Source organism: Pseudorca crassidens, chromosome 5, assembly GCF_039906515.1.
Source record: "Pseudorca crassidens isolate mPseCra1 chromosome 5, mPseCra1.hap1, whole genome shotgun sequence".
Taxonomy (NCBI): domain Eukaryota; kingdom Metazoa; phylum Chordata; class Mammalia; order Artiodactyla; family Delphinidae; genus Pseudorca; species Pseudorca crassidens.
Window position 1 is genome coordinate 83,426,720 of NC_090300.1, and position 13,118 is coordinate 83,439,837.

The following is a 13,118-nucleotide window of genomic DNA, read 5'->3' on the forward strand; positions in this document are numbered from 1 at the left end:
AACTACCTTGCAGGGTTGAGGCAAGGACTTAATATGACGTATGTAAAGTGCCAGGCACATGGTAAGAGACTGATAAAGGGCAGCTATGCTTATTCAGCCTGTCACATCATAAAGCTGACGCCCGTAGCAGAGGGAGAGAAGCCTTACCAATAGGAACAGACACATCGATTGGGATGAAAGCTGTAAGTTCCTGAAGTGTGGTCTTTTTTCAAACACAGAGAAACTCCCACCTCCCCACCTTCTCTTGCCCCAAGCTACAACCTTCTCTTCCTGAGTTTCTTTAAATCTCCAAAGTGCCCAGAAGTGCCTGATACATTTGGCATTTGGTAAATATTACTGAATAATGACTTCTTTGTGGGGGAATACACCCTGCTTTAACTCACTTACTTGGGTACTTGCAGATGATTCTGAAGGGCTGGTTGTTCACATCTGTCTCTGTTATGTGGCAGACATATTTCTCATTTAACTTGACCGGGTATTTCAGGACAGAGAACACCCGGTAGAAGCCATTCATCTGCTCCTCCAGGACCTCCACGGTACTGTGGTTGCTCAGGTCCCTCTCTGCCCGATCCAGCCAGGTCACACTGGGCGTGAGGTACCAGCCCCTGGAGACGCACGTGGCCACATCCTCATCATTAATCTTATCAAACCGCACCTGGGGCGTTTCAGAGTCTGGTTGGAAAAAATAACAAAACAATTAGTTCCTTTTTTAATTCCAGCCCCAAGAGGATCAGGCTAGCAGAAATCTTGCCCTGAGTTTTTACATTAACCCTTATGTAGGCAACACATCTTGAGGTTCACCATAGTTAAAGTTTTGATCCAGGCACAGCGAGAGAATATCAGGATACACACATATGCCTGCCCTCCAGGTCTCATCTACCACTGCTGTCTTTATTTTTGGAACCTTCCTCTACATGAGGGGGTTCATTTCAGACTCTCTGCTGCACTCAGATAGCCCTGCTGAGGATCATAGAAGGAAAATGACTCTCAGCACCCCCCTGGCATCTCTTCCAACTCCTACCCAGAGGAATTCTGCCATGCCTCCCTCCACCTTTGTGAGATCTCTGATGAGGAAAAGACCACTCCCCATGTAATCCTGAAAAGGGTGAGGATCCTTGGGGCACTATGGACATCCACTGGTCCCGTCCAATCTTACATTTTAATAGTGAGAAAATGAAGCCTGGAAAATCTAAATGGTTTGTCCAGAGTCACACAATTAGAACCTGGGCCTCCTGACTCCCAGCACAGGGCTCTCTTCTCACCAAATCACACATCATATCTCAGAGTTTTCATGTAGGAGGCTTTTGCAACATGTTGGTTTTTCAGTCTTACAATTTGTTTAGTAAGTTTGGGATAGGACCAGGGTTTTGGATTTTGGTGTTTTTTTTTTTATGTTTTGTTTGCTTGTTTGAATGAATGATGTAGTCAGGTACAGATTAACACCTTTGGTTCAGAGCAATATTTTTAGCTAAGGTGAATTGACATTCCAAATACCTGACTCTCATAATGGGAATAAGAAGTACCTGTAATGATTTGAGTAGAAGGGAAAAAGTGAGAACACAAGAAGAGAAAACGTGTAGTTTATCTTTGTGAACAGAAACAGAGCTTGAAACCAAGTTAATCCAATAAATTCCCTTACCTTCTCCTGTTAGCTTAATTGTACTTTTGCCTCTTCCATTTGGTGTGATGGCTGAGCATTTGTAGATAGCTTCATCCATGAAATCCACATTTCTTAATAAGGGTGATAGAGTCCACTCAGAAATTTCCTCCCGATCCATGGAGACTTTTCCCTCATACAAGGAGTTTTGGTCCTCTAGTTGCTCTGTGTTACTGCTAAACTGGCAAACCAGCTTCGAGAAAACTTCCCAAAAATCATAGTACCTAAAAAATTGGTAATATTCTTTATCATCCTCTATCTCATACTCCTGTCTTATGTCTTCTCTCTTCCAAGGCAACTCAAGATTTTCTGTGTCCTCCACAAAGGAGAAATGACAGGAAAGGGTAACATCAGTGAAAGGATGGGACCGCAACTCTTCTATAGACACTGAGGATGTCAAAGAAGAAATGAAGTCAGCAAAGTATTTGTAAAGACCAGTGAACACTGCATCAGGTAGGGTTTAATAACAGATAAAATAAATCACTCTAGCTATGTCAAACAGAAAGAGGTTTAGTACAGGGAATTAGACATTTACAAAATCATGGGGAGCCTAGAGGAATGAGCCCAAAGAAGGTCACGGAAGGTAAGACATGCAATGTCTTATGTGTTAAGTCCTTCCCTGAATTATGCTCAGAACAACAGGCTGAGCTGGTCTGCCAGTGGAACTGCTGCCTCTGCCATATCAGGAAGCTGGTAAATCAGGAAGTTGTCACTGCAGGTATTGGCTCCAGAGTCAAACTGCACCTGCTAGATTCACACTGGGAACAGAAAGGATGCCTCATGCACTATCACCATTCTCCTCACTTAAATCAGTTGCTAACTTGGTCCTTTAGCAAATGTATCTGATTGGCAGAGCCTACGTCATTTCCAGAACCCAAAATACAAAGGAATCTTGGAAATACAGTTTTTTACTCTGTAGTCTCAGCAGTTCAGGAAGGCATGTTAAAAAGGCAAAAATAGAATTGCAGTAAGTCAGTCTATTCTACCTGCCACAAATATCTACTGGTCTGGGCAGAGTTATCAACAGAAGGGGCTGAGGACTATGGGGAATATAGCCATTGCACTATGTACCGTTCATAGAATCATGACCTAGAATAGAATCCTGATATATTAGAGCTGAAAGAAAGCTTAGAGGTCATTTGATTCAATCTTTCCAAACTATTTTCCCCAAAGCCCACCTCATTGACAGCCAGGTAAAAGACCAAATCAGTGGGATCTGTATTCCTTTATCACTTCAATCAGAAAAATCCCTCTATAATTTAATTTATAAATGGGGCTTCCAAGTAAGAATTCTTCTGTTAAGTGTCTCTGCTACTAAAAGACAAAATTGAAACCCAGGGAGCAATGTTGCTTGGGGTCACAAAGTAAGATACTGTTAGCACAACAGAAAGAAACAAGACGTCTCAGAATTTAAAAAGAACCTTTTGGGTCATAGTTATCAAACTTTTGAGCCTAAAAGACTTATTAAATTCCCAACTTGAGTAAGACAGAATAATGAAACTTCTGCATTATGAAAGTAGGGACTCCATCTTTTTTTTCTCCTAGAGACACTATGCAAGTAAGAAGCATCCTAAAGGAAGAACTTATCATATAAGCCTAAGTAAGGATATTGTTTGACATAATGAGCTGAGATCAAATAGAAGAAAGGAATACGTGAGGCACCAAGGAAAACCCAAATGGTGAAAGTTAATAGGCAAGGAAGCTTCTAAGCCATCAGCCCAGCAAAGAGCAGCCAGAGAGACATCTGGTAGGGGACATTCCAGCTGAATAATAGATGCAATCTGCTCATTTCAGCAGTGGCAACCACATGGCTAATGATGGCGCTGGGTATAGACTGTACACAGAGGGCAGAGACCATATCTTAACCACCCTGTTTCACCAGTGCCTAGCACAGGACTTGACACAGTAAGAAAACATCAGGTGTAATGGTAAATTTTATGTCAACTTGACTGGGTCACTGGGTACCCAGATATTTGGTCAAACATTATTCTGGGCATGTCTGTGAGGGTGTTTTTAGATGAGATTAACATTTGAATCAGTAGACTGAGTAAAGTTGACTGTTCTCTCCAATGTGGGGGGCCCTCATCCAATCAGTTAAAGGTCTGAAAAGAACAAAAAGACCAGCCCTCCCTTGAGTAATAGGGAACTCTTCCTGCCCAGCTGTTTGAACTGAGACTTTGGTCCTTTCCTGCTCAGACTTGAACTGAAATATAGGCTCTTCTTGGGTCGTGAGCCTTCGGACTTGCACCGGAAATATACCATGGGCTTTCCTGGGTCTCCAGCTTGGTCAACACTGTAGTTCTGGGGACTTCTCACCTCCATAATCACTTGATCTCTTTATATAGATTTTATTCTGTTTCCCTGGAGAACTCTAACTAATACGTTGGGTAACATTTAAGTTTTTCAATGTCCTAGGCGTATTCAAAGAGCTTTTCCTGAATTAATTCATTTAATCTGTATACGAACACCGAGGTAGGTACTGCTATTATTCTCAATGTACTACTGGGAAAACCAAGGCACAGTGAGTGAGGTGAAGTAAGTTGTTCAGGGACACATGGCTAGTGAGAAATAGGGCTATGATTCAAACCCAGACAGTTTGGCTCCAGAGCCCTCCATCTGAACTGGGTTCTGTCTTCTAACAGTAGGCACTCGTTCTAAGTTTGATGAATGAAAAAATGACTGATGAAATAAATGACTGAATGAATATAAAGGAAGACAGATGACAATGGAAAAAAAGGAGGCAGGGAGAAACAACTTGTCCACCCTTTGGAAGGATGGATTTGCATACCAAAAAAACTAAGTGCTTTCCTGCTCAGATTGTTATTTGTCTGACGTGGTTATAATCAAGAAGCAGTGGATTACAGGTACAAAAAAATCTTGGTAGATTTGTAAATCCAAGTTCTAGTTCTAAGTTTTCTTTATTAGTCATTTGGAATTGGGCAAGTCACTTAATCTCTCTTATGTTACAGTTTCCTTATGTATAATTAGGGTAAGAACACCTGCCCCAGGGCTGTTATGAAATACCTTGGGATCTTAGGGATTGTTTTTATATGACATGGTTTAGTCATTTTCCAGAGAGACAGAAGGAGTGGACCAGATGGGTGGATACCTTAGTAAACTGCCCCTCTTCCCAAACTCTCTCATAAAAATATGAGAGGTCCTTGATTCTAGCTTTTCAGTTTATATCCAGGAGGTCTTGCTACAGCTGTACACTTTCTGTCCCCATGGGAAAGGATCTCAGACTCAGGAATCCAAAGACTCTAGCCAATGAATCATGAAACAGGATCTGCCAATGATGTAATTGTTAATATAAAAGCCAACTTCTGAGTGATGTGTCTGCAGATGGTCCTACTTGAATCTGAATAACTCTTTTGTCTATTTCAATCTGTATTATTTCTAGACCTTTGTATCTTTAGCTTCCCAAGGCCTAAGAAGCTGAGGCAAAAGCTCAGCAAAAAGTTAATAATATGGGAAAACACTTTGAAAACTATAGAAAGATACTACATCTAAAGCACCTAATATAGTACCTAGCACCTAGTATTAGGTTGTCACTATTGCTATAAAATATAAGATATTATTAGAACTAACACAGCTCTCTCTTTCTCACTTACATATATACCCATTCCTTTAATCTGTTTGATTGGGTTGTTCCTAACTATGAGTGGATTACCATCTCACTTTGCCTTACTGCTCCCTTCTACACACACACACACACACACACACACACACACACACACAGAGAGGAACCAAGCATCAAAAGAAAAGAGCCAGTAAATATAATCTGGGTGGACCAGGCCTTGCACTAACTCCTAAGTAGATCTCTGGATGCATCTCCTGAGGATGCCTTCCAGCTTCTGCCAGCTTTAAGAGACTGGCAGAACTGCCATATGTCTCTGAGACATTGCATATACCTAAAACCGATTAATGTGTTTGGCCACTTTTTGAGTAGTTATATTGCAGGTTTGGGATATTTTTTTTTAAAGAAATTTTTGCATATATATTTTTGGCTAGCTGAATTACATTAACATTATCAACATCTATATACTATTCATCTCAACATTTTTGAAGAAATGAGTATAAAAATTATACAAACTCTGTGTTGACTGCCCATCCAGATTTTTCAGGACAGACCTGCTCTCAAATATTCTGTGATGCTATACTCTGAATCAGCACTAATCAGGCACTTGAAGTGGGGAGGACTGTCTAGATTTTTTTTAATTGGGGGAGTTCAAATTATAGATGTGAATAAGTGTAGTTATCCAGATATGGCCTCAAATGGGCAATTCAAATTGGCAGTGGGGGTGGGAAGGCTTTTCTCATTTAAAAACATGAAAATAGAATAAACAAGAATGCTTTACAATTTGGCTCTATTTGCCCATCTGTCTTCACCATTTCCTGTTAAACAAATATAACATTGTTACTCCCATCTAAAAAAAATGAAAAGACTGAGGTTCAGAGAGATTAAGTAATTTGCTTGGTTTTTTTTAATCTCCAAATCACTATTTCCCTCACTATCCCCAAAGTTTTCTCAGAAATACCCACAAAGATTTTTTGAAAAGTGACTCATCTACATTATGAATAAGTAGAAGTATGTTGACAGTCACCAAAAAGAAAGACATTCTGTAAGGAACAAAAAGAAAGGGAGAAAATTTGCTTCAGCTGAGAAACAGTGTGAAGCAGCACAACGCTGCTGGGTCCAAGGAAGGCCCCACCAACAGGCTCCACCACCAGACTCCACGCCCACCAGATGCACTCTTAGCAGACAGAGGCTTCCAGCACTTCAACATTCTGTGTGGGATTGTCCACTGAGTCAAGTTCACCCAGGCTGATTCTATGCAGATTTGTTTGACTTGCTATATGAACCTGGAGCTCTATTTCTGTAATATGCAAATCTATCTCTAGAGGTGAGTCACATTTGAATTCCTCTGGATCAGAGTTAGCCCTGAAATGATGTTTGAGGGATCAGTGACAGCTTCCCAAGCAATTGTCATTGATCTTTCTGGATGTTGCTTGGGGAAGGTCAGCAGTGGGGGAGATATAACTAGTAGATATACAGATGTATCTGGGAAGTTATGGAGCGATGCTTCCCCAAACAGAGAAAAATAACCAAGAGACAGTACTAAACACGTCTGCCCTGCCAGGGCTGCACATTAATGGAAATGGTACTAACAAGCCTGGGACATCTCTGGAGGCGGTGGGAGAAAGGTATCGGGGAACAGTCAGCCCCTTTAAGAAGCTCTGACATAAATGTACATCTACAGCAGGTAAAGGCAATCTTACGGTCTGGATGCTGCCTCCCTCTCTGGTCTCATCTCTCACTACTCCCCCACACCTCAAGTTCCACCAGTGCCATCCCTGAGTCATGGTGCTGTTCAAAGCCTCCTCGCCTGGCACATCGCCCATCACGACCGCCCTCATCTGCCCTCCACTACTCACTTAACATTCAAAATTCTGCCTCTTCCTATAATCTGTTAAGGAGAAAAATAAAACTCCACAATCCCCCAGGTCTGTGATACATTATAATAATAGCTACTATATATCAAATGTTAACAAATGCCAAATTTAATCTTCAAAATAAGCCTATAAAATGGGCACTATTATTATCTCCATTTTTTCTCTTTTTTACTATCTCCCTTTTGTAAGTGAGGAAAATAAGGCATAGAGAGGGTAAATAATTCATCAGGGGCACACAGAACAAAGACACTCATCTTTCAGGTTAGCCGAAGCCTGTCACGTCACCTAAATTCTGTCTTGACAAACCCCAGCACTGTCGCCACATACCATGGGAAGTCCCATCACCCAGGGTGCCCACCAAAAGAACAGGAAGCTCCTGGCCGATGAAGCAGATGGCTTGTGGAATATTACAATAAGTCTCTTTCCTAGAGGCCTATTGGACCCTGGAGAATATGTGCTCTGTGGGTTGAATATTAACAGATACAGAATTCTTCAGAAGAACAAGAGGATAGAGGAGCCCCTGCCAGCAGATGTCCAAGTAAAGCATTTCTGGGGTCATTGGGACAAATGGAAAGATTCTTTGCCAAAAGTATATACTCTGACTAGGAATATGACTAGTGATTGACAACAACTACTGATTTAGAAAATATTTCTCTGTGGTATATGTAGGAAAAAATTTTAAAGACATATCTAAAATAATAAAAAATATAAAAGGTAATATGCCAGATAGCAGCTACTAGAGCTACAGATAGTCAATAGAGAGAGACTGTAGTCAAATGTCATAGAGATAAGAAGTTGTAGGAATATAAAATGCCTTTTCAACTCAATGAAATTTCATTATCTATTTTCAAGATTGAAAGTTTTGCATCATTATTAAAGACATAAATCCTAAAGCCTTCCCAATTCCCCCACCTCAGTGAGATATAATCTTCGCTCCTCCATAATTCCACTGTATTTTGTACTTTTATGCAGTACTCTCACACATTTAATAGAGCGTATTTTTTAATGATTCTAGTAGTAACACATACTCATTGTTTTAAAATGTTAGAAAAATGGAAAAGAATAAAGAAGAATACTACAACCACTTTTAAATCCATCCAGACAACCACTGCTACCATTTTGGTAGTACGTACACATACTCAGCATGTGTAATTTTTTTTTTTTTTTTTGCGGTACACGGGCCTCTCACTGTTGTGGCCTCTCCCGTTGCGGAGCACAGGCTCCGGACGCGCAGGCTCAGTGGCCATGGCTCACGGGCCCAGCCGCTCCGCGGCATGTGGGATCTTCCCGGACCGGGGCACAAACCCACGTCCCCTGCATCGGCAGGCGGACTCTCAACCACTGCACCACCAGGGAAGCCCAGTATGTGTACTTTTTAAGAGAACTAAATTTGTATACAGTTTAGTGTCCAGTTTAATTTTCCTCTTGACACTGTTTTGTGAGCATTTCTTCATCATTAAAAATATCCCTATAATCTGGTCTACTCTGTTTTATAGTTATGTGTGTGCATATCTTATCATGCCTACTAGACTGCAAGTTCCCTAAGGGCCTGCCTAGGTCCTCTTTGTCTTTCATATGTCCATCATTGTGTTCCATATGTCGTAGAGGCCCAATACGTGTTTATTGCATTAACTAAATTAAATTTAATTTGGTGTAACATTCTTACAAATTTTCACTCTATAACAGAAAAATGAAAAAAAAAGAAGAAATTCATACACTACTAAAGATGAGCATCAACTGTGCCAAAGCAGAAAATTCCAGCAGTGCAGCCCGGTATTGTCTCCAGGGCTTGTACCCTTTTCACCTCTCGTCTACAGAAAAACTATGAGAAGACTATGAACTAGCTTGATATAGAGGCACATGTGTAAAGGGACCACATACAGTTGGAGTAGATACCTAAATACTTCAGTCACATTATCCAACATTTGACTCTCCAGTTCACAAGGCCAACACTTTCTCGCAAATTGCCTATTTATTGAAAGAGCTTACCTGTATCACAGCTGGTCCCTCTGATCAGCCAGGTGAGAAGCAAGTGAGGTGGAGTCAGCATGTCTTTCAGAGGGATGGTTGTGTGGCAGTCCCCAGAGAGAAGGCTTGGTGATTCTGTTATTACCAAGCTGTTGCAGCAAAAGCTCAGCAAAGAACCTTGTGAGATTTAATATTTCTAATGGCTATATTTGTTGGCTAAAAAGTGCTTGCAAGGCATTATGGCTGAAGAGCGGAACTAGTAGAACACCATAATGTCCAATATTGGAGAATCATGCTACACGCAGTTTTTAAAAATCACATTTTTGGAGAATAATAACACGGAAAATGCTCACTATACAATTTTTAGTGAGAAAAATCAAAATACAAAACTTAATATATGTTTATACACATGCATAATTTCAACTTTGTGGGAAAAAATATGTGCACATAGAAAAGGGAGGAAATACACCAAAACGTCAGCAGTGGCTACTTCTGAATGGTCAGATTATGTGTGATTTTAGTTGTTTTCATTACACAGCTCTGAATTTTCCGTAATGACCTTTTACATTTACATTACAATAAATACTTTATAACTGGAAAAAATAATGAAATGGACAGACAGAACTTACACACATAATGCGGTTCAGAGAGTGAGGGTACAGGAAAGAGAGCAAATGAGATTTATTCTCTATTCTCTTCCTCTTAGGGATGAGTACGGCTTGTGTCTCCTGTTTAAAACCTTTCTGATTAACCTTTAAGCTCAAGTTCAGTGGTGGCCAGCTCTTTATTAGGGTGCCTTTCCCTCTCCCATCACCACAGCAAATGAATTACTGGGTCTGGGTCTCAACTGGATTGCCCTAGTTCTTACACTCAGCATGCAACCCAGGTGAACTACAGACAAGGGTTTGAGGGAACAATTGGCAAGTAAGATAAACACATAAACAGGAGGTCTCCTGCTGGGGATCAGTGCCAGAGGCATCTGGATCCCTGACCTCTTCTGACTGCTAATGAAGCAGTTAGTTCCTCCCTTTGCATCTCCAGAACCTCTCAGTTCTAATCATCTTTAGTGGTTGAGTGAAGGCAACACCCATGAAATGTCGAAGTGAACTTAAAGCTACACCCACAAACATGAACTGTTGAAGAATGTCGTTTTTGTTTTTGTTTTTTTGAAAGCTCCTACAACATCTAACATAGAGTTTTTACGCAGTTGCTCAATAAAATAACCCTGGAATGGAACATAATGGAATGAAATAATTGTGATCAGTTCATATCACTTCTCTAATTCCTGTTATGGGGCTTGAGGCTTGGTCTATTGGGCTGGCCAAAAAGTGCCTTCGGTTTTTAAGTAAAAGTAAAAGACACATTTTTCATTTTCACCAAGAACTTTATTGAACAACATATTCACCCTTTTGTTTCACTACCTTCTGCCATTTTTCAGGCAACTTCAAAATTCCATCTTCCCAAAACTTTTTACCTTTTTGAGCAAAGAACTGTCCCAGGTGCCTTTTACAGTCTTCCAGGGAATTGAAATTTTTCCATTGACAAAATTTTGTAAAGACTGAAGTAAATGGAAATCCGAAGGTGTAATGTCTGGTGAATGTGGCGGATGAATCAGAACTTCCCAGCCAAGCTGTAACAGTTTTTGCCTGATCATCAAAGAAACATGCGGTCTTGTGTTATGCTGATGGAAGATTATGTGTTTTCTCTTGACTAATTCTGGATGCTTTTCGTTGAGTGCTGCTTTCAGTTGGTCTAATTGGGAGCAGTACTTGTTGGAATTAATCATTTGGTTTTCTGGAAGGAGCTCATAATAGAGGACTCCCTTCCAATCCCACCATTTACACATCACCTTCTTTGGATGAAGACTGCCTTTGGGGTGGTTGGTAGTGGTTCATTTCGCTTGCCCCACGATCTTTTCTGTTCCACATTATTGTACAGTATCCACTTTTCATTGCCCATCACACATTTGTTTTAAAAATGGAAAGTTTTCTTTACATTTCAGTAGAGAATCGCCCTCGGAAGTACAGTCAAGTAGGTTTTTTTCACTTAACTTATGTGGAACCCAAACATCAAAGCAATTAACATAACCAAGCTGGTGCAAATGATTTTCAGCCCTTGATTTGGATAGGATGTTTTGAGTATGTCAGCTATCTCTCACATGGTATAACATTGAGTGCTCTCAATTAATGTCTTGATTTGATCACTATCAACTTCAACTGCTCTACCCTAAATCTCCAGCATGAAACTTCACAAACCACTTTTGACACATTCGATCAGTCACAGCACCTTCTCCATACACTGCACAAATCTTTTTTTTTGCATTTTGGTTTCATTTTCACCTTTGTTGAAATAATAAAGCATAATATGCTGAAATTGTTGCTTTTTATCTTCCATTTTCAAAATGAAAATGGCTACACAAAAATTCACCAATTTTGATGTCTTTTTTTAAATGCACGCTGATATGACAGCTATCACATACAATCTAACAAAATTGTTTTGAATGAAGTTAAAGACAACTAAGTGCTACTAGAGCCATCTTACGGAAAAAAATGAACGAACTTTTCGGCCAACCCAATACATTTGATTTCCCCTCTGCGGCAGAGGAGAAACATCCTGATGTTACTATAGTCTTGAGAAATGGGGAAGAATACTTTGTCTTCATATATAAAGCTCTTTCTACAGGTGCCACACTCCATAGACTCCCCCAAGCCTGGGAGTTTTTCATGCATGTCTACACAAGCTAATAAGGAAATGGGATTTCGAGCTTCCAGTAAGGAAAGAACTAGAGATGCTCTCTTCACCTGGTATTCATACCTCTCCCATCATGATCTAGACCAGCTTATCATTTCAAGCATTACCCTTCCTTTATACAAAATAATAACAGTACACCTTAGATTTGGGGGGCAAAGTTACAATTTAAAATATTTTCTCCCATTGTTCTCCAAAGTGCACCAATACCAGGCTATCGAAACCACCAGCACCAAGCACCTCAGCCGTCAGACCCTTCACCATTTCCCAGACATAAGCTTTCCTTCTTGTTTTTGCCATTCTTTCTCAAGAAATACCTTCTTCATTTCTTTCTCTCCAATATCGTATGCCTCATCCCATCTCTACCAAAACCCCACCAACCAATGAAGGCTTTCCTAACTGCAGGAGCCTGAAATGGTCTCTTTCCTCTGAATTTTCATAGTATTTGTTTATGCCTCTATTTGACAGTTACCAAATGCTACTTAATATTTTAATTGCTTTGGGTTTATAACAGCTTTATTGAGATAAAATTCACATATCATACAATTCATCTAGTTAAAATGTAGAATTCAATGGTTTTAGTATATTTACAGAGTTGTACGACCACCGTCACAATCAACTTTAGAATATTTTTATCACCCTAGAAAGAAACTCTGTACCAGTCACTCCGCATTCCCCCCTCTCTCCAGCCCCTGACAAACATTAATCTATTTTTTGTTTCTATAGATTTGCCTATTTTGGACATTTCATTTAAATGGAATCATACATCATGTGGTCTTTTGTGACTGGTTTCTTCCACTTATGTGTTCTCTCATAATGTTTTCAAGATTTACCCACGTTGTAACACATATCAGTACTTCATGTTTATTGCTAAATAATATTCTATTTTATGGATAAACACGTTTTTTAATCCATTCATCAGTTGATAGAAATTTGGCTTGTTTCCACTTTTTGGCTATGATGAACAATGCTGCTATGAACATTTGTGCACAAGTTTTTGTTGGATATATTTTTTTCAGTTCTCTGGGATACATACCTAAGAGTGGGATTGCTGGGTCATACAGTAATTCTATTTTTTTAACCTTTTGAGGAACTATCAGACTGTTTTCCGAAGTGGCTGCACCATTTTACATCCCCACCAGCAGTGTATGAGGGTTCCAATTTCTCCACATCCTCGTGAGCACTCATTATCTATCTTTTGGTTTTAGCCATCCTAATAACTGTGAGTGGTATCTCTTTGTGGTTTTGAAACCATGCACCTCAGATTGGGACTTGAACCCATGTGCTGGGA